The 18,801-nt window shown below is 34.4% G+C and overlaps 1 protein-coding gene across 4 annotated transcripts in view; it reads left to right on the forward strand.

Annotated features, from left to right (window-relative positions):
* CSMD1 (CUB and Sushi multiple domains 1) overlaps positions 1-18,801 on the forward strand; it is a 1,137,242-nt gene that overhangs the window by 684,121 nt on the left and 434,320 nt on the right. The gene's annotated exons all lie outside the window — the stretch shown is intronic.

Genomic DNA, 18,801 nt, shown 5'->3' on the forward strand with positions numbered 1-18,801 from the left:
AACATTCCTATTGGATTTGTTGCTGGTTCTTCACATTTGAAAATGAATTTATAAAAATGTATTTATGCTTGTGCCTAGAATGTCCCTCCCTATCAAACATGAGCCTTTTAAAAAAATCTTTTTTTTGATGCCTGCTCAGCGCACTGAAATTGCAGTCTAGATCCATCTCAGTTCACTTCATCAGAAGCATGATCACCAGTTAAAAAAAGCTCTTAGTACAAATTCTGCAGTTAGCTGGCCAGTAAGTTGCTATAGATCATCTCTATTTGACCCCACAAATTTAATTTAACAAACTGTCTGCTGCTGCTACACAGGAAGCATACATTATCTTGCATCCTTTTCAGGCAGGATTGCCTTTTTTGAGATGAAAGGTTATTCCAGATGGGAACCACAAGAGCCACATGCTGAGTTAGGAGCCAGGGACAACTAGTTAAGTGGGAAACACTGTGGGGGAGGAACCCGTTAAAATAGCCTCAGCCTGTGAGCAGCCTCAGCTGCTCTGTTTAGCACAGCCAAAAGCAAGCTCAAACTTACTCCCTCTTCTGAGTGTGAGTGATTTAGTGCTTTCTGTCCTTTTCCTGTTTGATCATTATCATCTCAGTTTGGCTACTCTTCCAAGATACAGGTGACTCATTTCCTTCTTTACCATGGGGAAATGAGACTCATGGTCCCCTTTATTTGGCAATGTGAATCAGCCCACAAATTGTAGGGTTTGAGTTCTTCTGGTAAACCACAGACTACTCAGAGACAGATTAAGTACTTACTGCTAAAAACATTCACTTCAGTAAGGAGAAGACCTGGAGATTCTGCCTAGAAAATATGTGAATTACACTTGCATATAAAGCAAATTTAACAATTTCAAAGTACATTTTATAAACATATTTTTCTGTAAAAAAATTCTACAAACATAGATCTGGAATATACTAAAACTTTTTAAAATTTTAGTATTGTCTTTGTCACATTGTCGCATAAACTCACAACTCATCATCAGACAGCTTTCTCAACTAATTGAATAGTCTTACTATTTTGATTTTTTGCTGATGTAGCTAGTCCTATCTATTACTTTGAGGAATCTCACAATTTTGGTATGTTCATTAATTATAGACAGTTTCTCATCTAAAACTACTCGTAGGGAATTTTCATTTTGCTCGTGTATCTGATATCTCCAGGTTGACATGCCATCTTTTTCATTGGATGTCCCTATTTGCTTTACTTTAGTGCTTCAGTTTTGAATTACAGTTCTGCTTCCTTTTCTGATTAACAATGAGAAAAACATATCCACAAATAAAATTATCTATGACAAATTTAATGCTTATGCAGCCCCAGTTTTCAGAAAGTATCGATTTAAATCTTAGCAGTGGTTCTCATTTATTTTTCTTCAGCCCTAAAGATCAGCACACTGTCTTCTAACTGCTTCTGTTTGGCTTTTTCCAAACCTAGCAAGAGTATCATATAAACCTTTGTTTCTTTATCTTTACTGGCTCCTTTTCACTGAATAACATTTTGTTCCTTTTCATTTAATAATGTTTGTCAGAGGTTAAGATAGTTCATTAAACACTAGGGAAAGTGCTGAATATTTGACTTAACCTCATACTTTGCACATTTTACTAGTTATTACAAAAATTGATGTAACATTATAGTGAGAGTTACCTTGTAAAATTGTATTAATGTGAGTGTATTCAACTGGTCATCAGTAACATCAGCGAAACAGGAATAACTTCTTTTTTTTTTTTTAATTTAGTCGTTTGTTACACATGAGAAGAATCTAGAATTTACAGAGGTAAAGCTGACAGGACACAAAAGTGTGTGGATTCTCTGACATCCTAAATCTGAGTTGCAACATTGACAGTGTGTCTGTGTTTTTTCCTTCATCTTTATGAATGCTGGTGTGTGTTTCCTTCCAATGGGATAATCTTGCTGTAAAGGGAGTTATTCCCCAGAATTTTTCATGTGTGGGTAACAAGGTATTTCTCCTGGGTTAGATGTTTAATACAAAGTAATGGTAAGGGAAATATGTTTGCAATTATAGTAAAATGCATTATTTGTAGTATCATTTTTACAACAAATATAGCATAGTGTAATGCTGCATTTTTAATGCAAATGGAAAAAAAAAATTCTAGGCATAATTTATATTACCATAATCATTTAGCCATTTTGTTAGCACATTGTAATTTCAGGTTTCATAAATACAGTACTGTACATTAAATTTTAATCCTGCATATGCAGAATAATTTTCATTACAACCTGATAAATACAAAATATCATATTGTTCTATTCCTTTCTATACATGGACTGCATAGATTTTCATTGAACTAACCTCATCATTTAGTTAAATTGCTTTGAAAGCACCACTGTATTCTTTGGATTTTTTTTTTTTGACATATGTATTAACCATAAATGTCTACCTTTCAAAAATTAGTTTCATTTATTTGCTTTTTAAATAAATAGGAGACAGATGAGAAAGAAACAGAAAATTACATACAGGTCTACTCATTTATTTACAATTCTAAATTTTTAATACAGAAATGAAACAAATTCGAATTTTGAATATCAGCTAAAATGTTTCCTCATACTCAGTTTGGGAACTGGAATATTGCATCAAGCTTACAGTTGGAGTAAGGGTACACAATTAAGATTATGAATACAAGAGTGTTATTTCTGGAAATGTAAAAACAGAATAGGATTTCAGCTCTTGGTACAGCAAAATTTAGCACCTTTAAATGATTTTATAGACACAAAACTTACATTACATAATGAAGTACTAGGTATTATGTCACAGCATGTTTGAAAAAAAGGGGTATGTAGGACAACTGAGATTTCTGATGGAGCCTGGAATTTCATTCTAGCAGGTTATGTTAAATCCTAAATAAGATTTATCAAAAGGACCAAGTTCCACAGTTAGCTTTCCACTAACTTTGGATCAAACAAACCACAACCAAGATTACCTTTGATAGTTTTAAAGGCATGGAAGCTTTAGTTACATATAGTTATATATGTTACATTGTACTATATATATATACATACACTGTAGTTACATATATATACTCTATAGTTGCATAGTTACACATAATATCTCAATTCTTACTGAAAATATACAATACTGAATATACATGTATATATGTATACTTCATGTACATAATATACGATTCTTGCTGAAAATACTCAGTACTGAAAATAATCGTGAAAGGTCTGAGATAACAGTTGATTTTGTGAAGCCCTACATTGAACAACTGATTAGTGAGCACTGCTTTTTTGAAAATAAACATTGAAAAAATGAAAAAAATCTCTGCCCTATTCTTCAGGTGTTGGAGCTGCTATTGCAATGTTCCAGATTACTTGTAATGCTGGCAATTTTATAATCTTCACTGCATTTTTAAGAGTTACTAGAGCCTCTTGCACAGTCTGCAAATATCCAATTCAAACTCCCATTATGGAGGAAATTGTTCTGTGGCAAAACACAAAGACCCATTGATTGAACTACTTTCTTTTAGATTGATCTGTCCATAAGGACATCACCAAAAATAATTAAATCTGTTTTATGTGAAAAGCACCATGCACATACATCACCGTTCTGCATTCTTCCACTTGTCGTCTGAAAGGGTTGGTTGGTAATAGGTAAGGTACTTTATCATTATCCTTAGCACCTGGGAAATGGTCTAGTGTAAGTTCAATCTCAGTGAATTATTCGAGGCATTTTAGGATTTGTGAACTTGATAATGGCATTTTGTGAGTGTTCATTACCACCACAATTTAATATTACTATGGAAATTGACTGAAGAGACTAGTAGCCTGTTAACAGCTTTGGGATGTAATTTACAATCACGAAAGATGACAAATCCACACTTTACTGGTGTGTCAGCAGTGTTTTTAAAATGTGCTTATAGAAGCTAATTAAACTTCATAAGGTCTCTTGTAGCATTGTAATCTTTCACAAGATTTAATCTAATGAACCACTGAAATTATATTCTCCTGTAGAATAAAGTCTGAACTGCTTGATCTTACCTAAATTAGAAATCTAGTTGCTTCCTGGAAGAAATATCTGTAATAACCTGGCTCAAGCAGTGCCAAATTTGAGTTTTAGCAGTACTTGTGAGTTTCAGCTTTTCGGTGAGTTAAACAGAATTCTAACTTGCGTTATGTTTAGTTGATCTATAGGTAATTTATTCAGAAAATGCTGGTCAGACTGGAGAAAAAAAAAATAAAAATCAGGCAGCCATGTAATAGTAGGGAAGAAAATGTTCAGAGGTAGGGGAGACAATAGTTCCTGTAGCAAGATATAGTACATTGATACAGCAGTGTCGGGCAAATGGAGTTTAGGTGGACTGGTAGGATATTGTGTAGTACTATCTTTGCTGAAGTTAAGATACTGTCATTGCCTTTAGCAGAAACTTGAAACTTCGCTGTGAAGAAAATTGAGTACAAAAAATAGAGTATCAAGTACTTCAGTAGCATTTCAGCACTTCATTTTGGTGCTCTGAAATGTAACTGGGGGAAAGAATAAATCGTTCTTCTGCCTTTAGATGTCACTTAAGGCACTTACGTTGCTGAACACTTGTTGAATCACTATGGTCCACCCAGAAAAGGCACAAGCAGTGTTTGACAATGTGCTTTCTGTCAGTTGGCTTCATGTTCTTGCAGGTACTGGCAGATAGAGTGAATAGATGATTTGAAGTCATCGCTAACTCATGCTCTTGATACTTCCACCTTCTTTTCTAAAAAAAAAAAAACCCACACAAAAAACCCCAAAACCCAAAAAACACTGTGGACTTCTCTGAATAAATAAATCTGTTTACAAATTCATTCCTTCCAACCCAGTATTTTCATGAAGCTTCTGCTGTCAAACTGTCCTGACTTTCATTAGATTTCCTGCTCTTACCTACATGCGTTAAGATTATAATTATTATAGTTGAAGCCATAGCTTGTTTTTTAAATTGCATATTATTCTTGATAACCAGATTTGTTTAGACAAGTTAAATGCAGCAGCTGATATCTTGTGCATTTGTGGTACTTCCTTTTAGTCTCGCTTACTGTCAAGACATACAAAACTATTTCTCCTTGCATTATTTTGTCTACTGAGAATTTCTCAAGGTCTTATTAGAATTGTGAGGGCTATTTTTCATAAACTATTTATTTTTTTCAAGCTGGGAAGTCTTTTGTTTTGTTGTTGTTTTTATTTTGTGTTAGAAGATTTGGTGATCTGTCTATCTAAAAGAATACCCACAATAGAGAAAAAGCAGAAAGAGCCTAGAAAATGTATCCATGTTTGACAGTGATGCTTACATTGAATGATGGAAAGCTAGCTGCTTTTATTTTGGCATGCCAGCTTTCTGTGATATTTTGTGAAATATCCCACACTGAATCCCAATAAAATCTGTCAAATTCTTTCATTAAAATCTATGGTGAATCGATGTTTACATTCAAATTTCCTTCAAGATAACTATACTTATAGCAAAAATCTTTTCAATAAGTAATCTTCAGAGTCAAATTCTAGTTCTTTGTTCCTCTAACTTACAATAGTATTGAAGAAGGTACTCCCAAATATGAAGTATAACCTATCAGTTGTTCCTAATGCGTGAGTTGTCAATCTTTGCTATTTTTCCACTGTTCTGGAGGCCTTTTGTGGTTCTGTATTTGTCAAAATAAATTTTTTCAATAGAAAATAGCTGTGTTTTCATATGTATGTTCAGCACAGACCTCAAGTAGTGTAGCCTTGTAGTCTGCAGCTTTCTACAGTTTTACAATTGATCTTCAATTTCATTGTCATAGCTGTCTATTGGTGTGTATCTATGTAATTGCCATTCACAGATGTTAAAGCTTACCTTAAAGGACACGGCTCTTAATGAACAATAATCATTCATTGTTTCAGAAGTTATAATTAATGCTGCCATCTCTGAGTCGTAACTGTTTTGTGTTCCTGAATATTTTATGTACATTTTGTTTTAAGGAAGGGTTTTGTCAGCTCCTGGCTGTCAATGTTCACATACTCAGAGGATTTTGAGTTTTTAATTGTTCTGTTCTTTGATCACTTCCGTAGCTTTTGTCATTGCATGTGCTACTGTAATGTTCTGGAAATCTATCTTTGTAGGTTTGTCGTTGTGTTCCTCCCCCGCCCCGGGTGGTTTTTTTGGGGTTTGTTTTTTTTTTTTTAAGATTTTAATTTGTTCCCTACCCTCCAATCTATTCTTCCCTCTTAAATTTAAAACTCTTCCCCCTTCCTCCCCTCCAATGGCTTACAAGATAATCAGAAACCCTAGTTTGTGTCCCTAGCCACATCAAGTTGCATTCCTTCATGCAAAGCAGAAAAATTGCAAGAACTGAATGAGTTTTTTTCCCCTTTCCCACTTTTTCTCTCTCTGTTTTTGGAGACCTGAGTGTGTTTGTGGGATTTTTTGGTGGTGGTGGTGGGGGTAGGGTTTTTTTCATGCCTTCCTAACCTTCGTCTACGATTCTTAAAAGCAATCTTAAACATACTGCAACTCTCCTTTAATTGCCATTACTTCCCAACTATTGCTCTTTATCTGTAATAGATACTATATGCCACAATATGTACCACATGCAGTTTGATCACAATTTCTGCTGCAGTAGTAATGCCATCTTTACTCCACAGAAGACAGAAATCTGAATGTTGTTTTTTGTTGTGAAATTTGTTTCATGGGACAGACAGGTTACTCTCATCCTGGGCTGAACCACAGCCTAGTGCACTGCATGGCAGTGGTGTGTGTCAAAACTAACTTCAGTCTTTAAGGAAAAAGAAAACGAAAAATATCACATTTTGTGTTTGGAAACAATTAAGAGTTGTTCTTTCTTCTCTCTGTGCTGGTGGGTGGTGAAGCTTTTTGCCAGTGAAGGAAAAATTTCCCAGGAAAGGAATAAATGAAAAGTAAATCAGAAAAGTTCATGATAGTATTTATACCCAATATGTAAAGTAATTACTTTAACAAGCTCATTAGCTTTAATGGACTGTCCCAGTATTCCCTTGTCTCCTTTACTGACCTGCCTGTTGAAGCTTTCTGTAAATTTAGCGCTCTATTTGCATAGCTGCTGATAATTTGAGGCTGCTATTGTTGGTTAATCTAGAGTCTGAACCTGGCTTAATTGCTAGGAATTACAAGGAAATGTTCAGGGTGGCAGGCAGTAGAGAAGGATACATAATTCATAGATTTTGTTCCTGCTGTAAAGAAGAAACAAAATATGTGAAACTACACTGATGAAAATGAGGTGTTTGGTGAAGAACAGACAATGAGGGGCAATAGAAAAATAGAAAATTTCAGTAGTAAGGGAAAAAATGACAGTAACGGTAGTAGCACACTGCTGGGGCTTTTTAAAAGGTCTGTAGATGCTACTTAATCAAAATTTATTCACAGTTAGGAGTTAGGAAACCAAGCAATCCTTTGAAAAAAAACTTTGTGGAAAAGATAGCAATACTTTTATAGAGTCAAACTTTGGATTGGGAGTGAACCAATAACACATGAACTTTTAAAATTCTTGAGAATGCAGTGGCTGCAGTCTGGTTCAGAGTGAAGGATATCTCTACACAAAAGATCTTCTGTATCTTGATTTTTCAAAAATTACACCTGAAATCATTTATCTTGAGCCAAGAAGTAACAGTCCTATATGCTTCCAATGAAAAAAGAAAAAAACTCTTGCATAGAGTGTACTAAACAGCATCCATATACTGTGAAATCTGTTTTTAATCCTAGGTCAGACTCTTCTATAGGATAAATATAATTTTTAGAATTCTGCATTTTCTCTCAGAATTAGTTGGATTTACTTGTATTAGGAAGGTAAGGTGGCTGAGTGTAGTATGTGGGCGGTAAATCTGATAAAGATGTATGGGGACCTTCAAAATACATGAGAAACTGATAGAACAGTAAATTACTCATCATGTCAGCAATTAAAAATAGCAGGCCTGCTATCTAGCTAAGCTGTTCAGTGTGCTCGCTTTAAAGGTTTTGCCTCTTAGCTACAGTAAAAATACCTGTGTTATGGTGTTCATTGTTGCTAATACTTTATTTCTTGCCAAAAGACATCTGGCTGTTAGAAAAAGATAAGCAAAACTTTGCTGCTTTCACTGGGAGCCCCAAAATATCCACTGAAAGAGCTTGGGAGCAGGCTTGATTTGGGCAATATTGCTTATTGAACTCCATGCTCACTTAGCATGGACCAAGACCTGTTAACTAAGTGAATAGGAATATATTTGGTTAAATTGAAAAAATAAGTGTTAATGATAAGGAACATGGAAGTAATCTCCTGGTGAAAGTGGTGTTGCTGTGTAGTATTACTGAGGCAGAGATCTAGTTCGTGATAGCTGTGTCATTTAGCAATAAGGAAATCAAGTAAATTTTGTCCCCAAATTTCAAAATAAATAGACATTCACCAGGTTTCCAGAATATGCATTGTTATAAACAGCTGTTATGTGGTTGCACTCTGAGAGCAATTTGGTGGAAGAAGTTTTCTCTCTCCCCACTGCACTATTCACTCAATAATTCAAATGATTCAAGAGAACCAACATCACAAATTGTTTTATATTGGCATTAGCAATAGGCTGCCTGAAAGTAATGCTATTGTAATTATGTCTGTAGTCAGACTGCCCATAGCATCTCTGGAAAATGTCTCTTACGATGATCTGGGTTTCTCCCTCTGTCCTCCCTTTCCCCCCTCAGTCTTCTCTGGCCTTTTTGTTTTACTATGGCCATATTTGTTGGATTTTGGGTTTTTTGGGTGGTTTGTGGTTTTTGTTTGTTTGTGGGGTTTTTTTGTTTATTTTTTGTTTGTTTGGTTTTTTGTTGTGTTGTTTTTTAGTTTGTTTTTTTTTTCCATTTGCAAATACAGCAAACATAAAATTTAGAAGGGGCATACTACAAACCCAGAATGCATCTGTTGCCTGATATTCTATGAGACCTTGTAGTAACAGGCTATATATAATGAAGTTTGTTTTGGGGAAGCTTTTTGGTTTTGGTATAAATATGTATTATTTGAGCAAATACTTGCCCTGTTGCTTATTTTGTCTTCTGTGACATTTGAGAGAGATTTTTCCCCACTGAAGCAACAGATACTCTTTTTCCTTAACAAGCTACCAAATAGCAAATCCAGAGCCCGTGCAAAACATGTTGTTGCTTTCTTTACATATTAACAATATTTTAAAGTAAAATATAGCAGCTTGATAAAATAGCATGGAAAAGTTTTAAATCAGTTGGGGGAAGTGTTGTGGTGTTTTGTTTTTTGGTTTTTTTATTTCAGTTCTTTCCCTTTAGGCTGAATTTTTCTCCAAATTAGATGCATTAATCATTTTAGGTCAAACCATTATAGGTATGCTTTGTCACGTTGTACTGCTCGTACAGGCCAGAAGTCGTATTTCATTACATTAAAATTTCAGGGAAGGGAGAAAAGTTTTGTGAAGCCTTGCTACCTGTCAATTCCTGTTAGTATAGTGGTTGCATGGTACTTCTTGTTTGACATTATTTTCTGGTGTTTACCAAACGATATTTGTGGGAGAACCCCAAGTTTTCCTGTTTGCTGATAACTACTATCTTAAATTGCTGTGTACAGACAAACAGGGGAAAAAAACCCAAACAAACAGCCAGGAATATATTACAAGAAAATCATGTTGTTCCCTACGGCCTTCATTATTGGGGGAAAATTTTGTGGTTCAGGTGTAAATAAAGTTACCTTTTTGCCACTTAAAAATAGCCTAAACAAAAAGTTAGAGGCTTTTACATAATGATGTAACTGTAAGTATAAAATAAATAGGGTCAATGTAAGGAAAACATGTTAAAAATGTAGATAAGTCAACTTGTTTGGCAAGATATGCTAAGAATGTAAACATCTGCCATAGCTCGATATCAAGATTTGTTTTAGAATTGGCAGGAAAATCTTTAAAGGCTAATCCAGATATCAACAACAGTTTTTGTCTAAGTCCTCCTCAGGTGATGAGAGGTGCCTTGAAGACAAGCCACCTTTCATGTCGCATAAAGAGTGAATAACATTTATGAAATTTCCTTATCCTGGTCATTTTATCCTCTATTTTGATTAGATGAGTATCAGGGTTTTTTTTCATGGAATCTTAGTAAATCCCATAAAGTTAAACCAGGTGTTTAAAAATATATGTATATGTGTTTTGTGAGGTACTAAATGAAACAGAAATGTAGTCTGATCAAATTTTTAAGAGGAATTGTACTTTTTTTTTTTTTCCCCCTTATCCCTGTAAGTTAAGTAAGTGCTGTCTGTTAGCGCCTCCTGCCACCCTCGTCTGCAGTTGGGAACCAATGGGTTATGTTCTTTTCCGGATATTTTTAAACTCTATTGTAAGATAACAGGATTTCATTGATTTGTGGTCTGAGAGGTCCATAATAGAGGATCATAAAAGAAGATAGAGAAACAATCATGAGACTTTTCTTATTTTTTCTTATCGAACATGTCAGATAGATTGATCCTAAACTCATTCCTGATAGTTGCTGCAGAAAGAGCAGAGAAAAAGCACAGTCTAGAAGAGCTCTTAAAAATATTCTTACATTTATCCTTCGGAGACTTGTTGCTAAATATCCCCCCTACATGGACTGAGCTTTTTAAATACAGAAAACCCTCGGGTTTTTTTCTTGGTCAGAAGAGAAAGTGTAACTTCTAAAAACGTAACCAAAAATTTCTGTTTAGTGGGGGTTTTATTTGGTTGATTTGGTTTTGGTTTTAGCTTTGGTTTGTTTTTTGTTTTGTTTTGTTGGGTTTTTTTTTAATTTAATAAAAAAGCCAAATGGGACACCTGAAATCTTTCATTCTGGAAAAAGCAACATCTCATCCAATATAAAATACGTAACAAAGAAAGTTACTAAAGTAATGAAAATAAATTAGTTGTGCTGAATGGGAAAACAGTTTTAGTCATTGTATTTGTTTATTAGTTTTAGCTTATTTTGAAAATCTTGCACTAACATCTACAAATAAAAAAAAAAAGGCATTATAAAGTATTAGAGAATAGACTTATTTGGCAAAGTAGTAGGTACCTGATGTATTAAAAATTTCTGATTCTATCTGCAGTAGACTAAATCTGCAATTTTATATCGTTTAAATGAGTTTTTCAGAACACTTATGTCTGAATATACAAAAAAGTGCATCTGCATGTTTGTATTTTCCTTAGCTATTGTGACTAAAACTAAACAACTCTGGGAGATTAGCATGTGCATGAAGAGTGACAATTGCATTGGCAAATAATAAATATTTTATAATAAGATTGATGGTTAGTGAATATTGATTTATACAATTGCTTTTTAGAATGTGTCTTGTTAGATCTTAATCCTATACTAGGAACTCATAATAACTGAAAGTTACAGAAATAAACGGCAACTACTTTTTAGATAAGCAGTTTCTAAATTCTATTGAAGAAATTAAAATTTCCCCTATATGGACACTAGAGAAACTTGTTAAGTGATTAATATGAACGCAGTAAAAAAAAATATGGTTTTCTAAATGTTGACCCAAAATGCCCAACTGGATAATGGCAGTAAAACCACCATCGCTCCAGTGCTCCTAAACACAATACTACGTGTGCTGTAAGATACGTAGTGTATTTTATCATTGTAGCTATTAATAATTACACTCAACTACGGAAGGATTTTTTAAGCAGAATTTTATCTCTGAAGTACTCAATTACTATATATTGGTAGCAACAAAAAAATCCCCCAGAATTCAGTTTAGTATTTATTCATTTTGGAGCTTGTTTTCAATTTTAATTTCCCTTCAGACAGCTTCCGTATTAACTTTAGGACCCTACACTTCCCTGGCTCTGGATGGAAGAACTCCTTGAAAGCTATGGAAGAGTGGCTTGCAGTACTCTGGGCTTGGGTTAAATATCACTGTATTGAACAATAAAATCCAATTGATTGCTGTGTCCTAGAACTTAATGTTCCACTTTTGCTGGACAATGAAAGCCATATATCAGAAAAACCATATATATATAGGGAATTATTGTTCTTTTATTCATCAGTTTGAGAGCAGTAATAACCTTCCAGATGAAGAATATTCTATCCAGAGTGCCATGGAATGTTGTCCCTGTGATGTTTGTCAAATATCAGACCAGTAATCAAGAAAAATATTTGCTAAGCCTGTTGAAACAACAAACAAAGATGTTCTTAATAAAGCTCTTTTCCAAACACCAGGTAATACAGTAAAAAAATTATTGCCTTTGGTTTTAATCTCCAGCCAAACACGAAGTACGTGCAAGTGTAATGTCCAGTGTGAGGTACAGCCAAATACACAAGTCTGGAGGTTTTTTTGTGCACAAAGTTAGAATAATTAGAAAGTGCGAAGAAGGTTGTCTTTGGAGAATGGTGCTCTGAGTTATATCATGTTCCATGAGTTGAATTATAATAGCATTTATATGCCTTGGATGGCATTCAGGTATTGATATTTGCTGATCTGATTACCCTACCTCTCTCATTTCTAAGTTGAGATTAATCTCAAACTAATGTGGAAATCTTAAACACCTCAGGTGATACACATTCACCAAATACTCGTTCCTCTCCATTGACTATGCAGGGAGCGTAGTGCAGACGGAGACCACTGCATTGCCAGCAGCTAAGATGTAGCCCATCATTTTTTCCCGGTTTCACCAGGCCAGAGTTCTTCTGAGTGTACATGTAAACTTGCACTCAGACAACATGAGAAATTTAAGCTGTATTTTGGGAGGCTATAATTTGAATCATTTTTGGAAAAATATATCAAATTTCTCCTTGAATTTCCATTTTAAACTATCTGACTTAAAACTTTGTTTAATGGAAAAAACATATAACATGAAATAATTTTATATAAAATTGTAATAATTTAGTTTTAAATATATCAGTCATCAGCATGTTTCATTATAACAGTTAAGTGCCATGAGAAGGGAATGAAGAAAGTAACATTTTACCAGACTTTGAAAATATTCTATAATAACTTTATCAAATTTTCAAAATTCATTACCACTCATATTGCATAGGAAACATATATCTTAAGTGTTTCCCGCCAGTGTTTGTTTTAGTACACTGAACTTAGTAATAAGCTTAATGAATATAATAACTTCACAGTCATAACTCCATATAACATGATTACGGAACACAGACTTTAATATTTGGTTATTTCATTTTGAAGAGGAACTTTCACAGCTCTCTTCTGTTAACGCTTAAATCTTCTACTCTCAATATGTAGGAAAATTGAGCAAATAAAAATGGAGCGTTCTTCGACTACTCAATTAAAGGGATCGGAATCATTGAAATTGCCAATCTTGTGAAGAACTTCTTCTTGGGCTTATTCCTTTACTCATCTGAATGTGTTTTCCTTTCTTCTGTCCTTTTTACTGACCAATTTTGGATTTCATTTGAGCTATTTCCTTAGGCCCAGACTGACAAAAATATTTTGATATAAAATTCTGTGGCAAACTCAGTGTGCCGTCCCTCAAGACTTAAGGTGTTTATCACATTTTTCCTGTACAGCAAGAGCCTTCTGGATTACTATTAGTCATTGCATTTTGTGACTTACCTGAAAGCAGCTGTCAGTCTCATTCAGCTTCTCAGGGACATACCCTGTTATCCTGAAAAATTCTGTGGGGAGTATCTAGGAGTGCTTAGCAAGTTAAGACTTACTAAGCTGATGCTGTGTCTTCATAGCGTTAGGGTGAAAAAGAGCTCACCCAAAACCTTATTCACTCATATGAATTCATTCTTATCCCAAGCAATATTAAAATAAAATGCAAATGAAAGTATTTATTCACAGCATCCAGAATAAACAATCATTTACACGTGGTTATGGAAACAGGTGAAGAAGGGAGAGATCTAATTAATTTAAATGAGGAACATTTCACCCTCTCCTTCTCCCTCCCTCTCCCCACTTCTGAACCCTTTCCTTGTAGATTGTTAGCTGTTATAAATAGTATCTTATTTTGAATTCCACATGAAGAAGAGATGATATAAACTCTTTCCTGTGAAACTGTTGCATTTGTTTCTTCTGCCTTCTTTTAGGCACCAGCCACTTGCCAGAGCTTATCTCCATGGGAAACTGTAGCCACAGTATGCATGTTTCAATGTCACGTGTTCTCTAATGCAACTTACAAAGCTGTACATAGGATATATATAGTACATTTAGAGAGAATATATGTAAGGTCACACGTTGTCTTGATGTATTTGCTGCAACTATCATATTTCACCCCTTTGTAAAGTACTTCCTATTATTTTGTCAAGTAGCAAGTGATAAGCCTTGGAAGTTCTTGCTTTGAGATGTAAGTACACGGCTGCTCGTATAAGCATTTTAGCTAGAAGGATTTAAAAATTGAGGTTAGTCCTATATTGAAAATTAGGGTACAGTTTTCTCTCTTCAGTTCCTAACCCAGAGACCTGTTACAGAAACCCAGTAAATGTTTTACACTATTTCCAAAATAAAAATAGAAATAAATCTTTAAAAATACGGATATTTCTGTGGTTAGGTGAATACAGAAATAGCAGAAGCATTCAAAACTGATGCATAGAAGGTTTTGTTGGAAGGCCTCTGTGTATTATTTTAATCTGAACTAGAGTTTATAGAGCTTACATTTTCAAATTTCATTTTAGACTTGATTAAATTAATTTGATTTTATTATTTTACTATATTTTGGAACAAATAATGTTAATTCGACCACATACAGATGTTTGGCTGAATACGAAATGGGGAAAATAGCTAAATTAGAAGGATAAGGCTGAATGAGTTGACAAAACCATCTCCAATTCTTCTTATTTCCTGCATTTTTTATTTCATGGAAGTGAAGTATGAGTAGTTTTCTGTGATAAGAATATATTATCTCTTGGTTGTAGTCAAAACAATGTCAAGAACCTTATTAAAGAAATAAGATTTGGTTTATTTGTTCAGACAAAAACATTAATTATTTTCTTTTCTTAGCAAATCCGCAGTGAAACCCAAAATTGTTCTTCCTCTAGATAGTTCTCTTAATGAAATATAAAGTAGCTTTGCTATACCTGGAAACTACTGGAAAATTTTAGCTAGAGAAAAAATATTTTAGTGACAGACCTGCTAGCTGTGATTTTAATAAAACCTTCACAATCTCTTCATAATGCAGCAGAGACTTCAAAGGGCATTCTGCTTCTATATCTGATACACTATACGTAAGGAAAACATTACTCCTTCAAGACTGCATGAAAGCAGAATGCCTTATTACTTGTATAAACAGTGGATTAGTATGTGTATGAGAAAATTATGGAATAAAAATCAAAATTAAAACATCACTTAACGTAGTAAAATATGAAAAAGTGTATCTTTTCCTCCCAATAATCAACAGTAAGAAAGCTTTCACTGCTGTCTCTGATCCTGCTGCAACCTGGCTGCCTTCAGATCTAGAAGGAGAATAGCTGAGATGATCTAATTATTTCTCATTATTTCTTGTGAGAAGTATTATTTATTAGCAGAGGTGTAGTATGGTACTAATATAGCTATAAAGCTCTCAAAACCTGGCCCTTCAGTTCTTTATGATGCCATAAGAGGCAGCATGCACAGGAATTCCCTGGAAGCCTGCCTTGTTCCACAGAGCACAGTGCAACACCTAGGGCGCAGAAATGAGAGATTTGAGGTTCCCTGTGCAATCTTCATTCTAAGCCCTCAGGTAAATGCATCATTACATGATGTTATTTGAAAAATTATGTTGTTTTCATTTGTTTGTTTTTTCCATGGGATTGCTCTTTAACAGGTCACTGAATGATTGATAATCAGTGGATGAACAACAGCTGTTTTATGTTTCCTTTACTCCCCATTCAGTGCATGGCTACAAATACTGTTTACCACAGAGCATTCAATCTTGCCATTTGTCCAAGTGACAAACAATATTAACTCCCTGATGTTAGAAGCTAAGGGCTTGGCTGGCATCAGCACTGGAGATGAAAACTCAACACTTCTGCAAATCAGACCTGATTTGCAAATCTGCAAATCTGCAAGTATTTCCAGAAAATACCCAAATAACATTATATATACATGCGTATGTGTGTGTGTGTGAAAAACCTGATTAATGTAATTTGTAGATATCACTTAGGTATCATTTCTTCTGTCCAAATCAGGCTATCACATGCTAGGCCTTAAAATCAGTTTCAGAAAAGCATTATCCTTTTCAGAGGCAGAACTCAAACTTAACTGAAGAATTTGATTTGTTCGGTATTACTCCCCAAACAATAAATGTCTTCAGTTAAAAAAGAAACGAGAAAGACTTTCAATATTCTTTTTAGAATGCATTTAGAAAACATTAATAAAATCAAGGGACGAAAACTTCTAAAGAGGACTTTGATATCAAGAAAAGTGGTTCTTTACCTCATCTGAATAATTTGTCTGATATAAAGGAGTTCCACGTCTTAATGTGATTTTAGAATTAATACCTTATCTAAAATTACTCTATTCATATGCAGCAGGAGCAAATACTGTGTGTGCCCGCTTGAAGCAGAGACAGCTTTCTTGGGTTGCACCTTTGCTTTCAGAGCAATATAAGGGCATGATTAAGTCCTGCCTATTAAGTGTTTCCTGAACACCTCAGAAGAGGTGATCACATTCACAAGTCCTATTGGGACCCTGTAGTTTAGACTAATGCTTGCATTGTGCCTGGCAAAGATAGGGGGAGCCCTAGTCAGTCATGGGCAAGAAGAGTTTCAGCCAGCCTTACAAACTAAATTAGCCAGTAAGTTATATTTCACTTTCTCACTTTCTTCAATTAAAAGACAAACAGCATTGCCGGTAAAGAATATATTCATGTCTAGTATGCAGTAGCATAGAAATCATACAGCTAAATTAGAACTCTGATAAAATAGGTTACTTAAAATAGTCTTTCAGTGTCATGGTCACATTATCTGTCATAGTATAATGGGAAGATTTGAGACTATTGTAGAGTTTACATAGAACTGAAAATATTTGTGTATTGTGTGTCTGGGAAATAGGTGTTTATTAGAAATGTAACTAATGAAAGATGTGCCTTGAATGTGCTTTTATAATGATGTTAATTTACTCTTTTATTGAGGTACCATTGAATTCATCTACTATTAAATATTTCAGCCAGGAGTTTTGCAAACTCTGGATGTACCAGATAGAATGTTACTACATGTATATTTCATTTAAAAAAGAAAACCAACCCCCAAAGCAGTATTTCTAGAAGAAAAGTACGTGTACTTGGACAAAAAAGTTATCAGTTCAGTGATATGAGTTGAAGCCTGCATATAGTAAAACTTTCAGCATATATTTTGTCAGTAGCTGAGAGGTACTAGCAAATTATGTATTTTTGATATTTCTCATATGGTTTTATTTTCCTTTTCAGTGTATCACAGTTGTTTCTACAGGTAAACCCAAATTCTAAGTAGCTTTTAAACAGTAAGTGCTGGTTTATAGTTAGAAATATTTAGAGTGTCTTATCTAAGGAGTTTTTAAAATACATTATGCATTGAAATGGTCTAAATAGTATATGGAAGGGTATATAAAGTATAAAAGTCCATTTGAGTGAGATGTAGAAACATGTATAGGGCTGATTGTTTCGTCCAACATTTCTAAGAGCTACTGAATGAAATGTATAAATCCTCCATTAAACAATCTATCCTTTCTTTCAATCAAAGCTGTTAAAATAATTTTTGTTAACATCCAGGTGAAGAAAATAAGTTTATAAACGAGAATGAAATTTCTCTTATGTGGTTTTTATGTCCTAATGGGGGGGGGGGGGGGGGGGGGGGAAAGCCCCATCTATTAAGAATTCTTGTATTTCAGTATGTTGGTCATATTCCATTACAGAAAGAAAAGGGATTCAGTCATGACTCTAATTAGACTTCTCCAGCATCAGTATTTCTTAACATGATGAGTTTCCTAGTGCATAGTGCAATGAAAAGGCCTCTCTGTCACTACATTGATTCTTTCCAGAGAGACAAAATCCTGTTTCAGTTTTAATTGTTTGGGGTTTTTTTTAGCTCTGATAGTACATACTGTGTCTACTCAAGTACTGGCAAACCTAACTTACACCTTAACGGAGAATTTCTGATATTGATCAGTGTGGGGTTTGTTTCAAATAATCAACATTCTTGAAAAGCAGAAACTTTGTTTCTTGTGGTTCTCCAGAGTCACTCAGAAAGAAAAAAAAATAAAAGGCTAGATCTGAAAATTGGAGTATTGTCATACCAAAAAAAAAAAAAAAAAAAAGCCATCTGGCAGACTAAGACATGAATTTACACCGTATCACGTACTCTGTGGTAACTGCTGGAGGGTGTTCATATTAAGAAATGGTGGTGTACAATGAGAAGCTATAGCATGACCCAATGTGGTTCCAGGACCTGTTGCCATTATTGGAAAAATTCCTTGTGTGCACTTTTTCTTCACAATATCCATAGTTAATTCAAGCTGGTTAGCCTGCATTTGGTTATGTTTAAACATCTCTTTTTTATTAAACATGGGTAGGAATTAATACACATGAAACCAGTTCCAGCAGGATAGTTATGTACCAGTAATTTACTACCCAAACTTAGCATTAATTAGTGCCTGTAACCCTTATTTATCCTTTCTTAATACCAGAGATTTATTTTGCTGTGAGGTAGCTGACACAGTAAGGAGTCAGGTGATGAAATTTTGCCATAATTGAATATGTTTATTTTTTGCTGAATGTTTTGATACATGCATGGATACATCTACACATGCACAAACACATGCACTCACAAGACTGCTTTTCTTCCTTAATTCACAATAGACCTAGAAGTTTTGACTACAAAATAGATAGCTGTAATGGAAAACAAGCAGACATTTCTCCCAGGATAATACTAAATTAACCAGTAATAAATTGAGATT

This window comes from Strigops habroptila, chromosome 6 (genome assembly GCF_004027225.2).
Source record: "Strigops habroptila isolate Jane chromosome 6, bStrHab1.2.pri, whole genome shotgun sequence".
NCBI lineage: Eukaryota > Metazoa > Chordata > Aves > Psittaciformes > Psittacidae > Strigops > Strigops habroptila.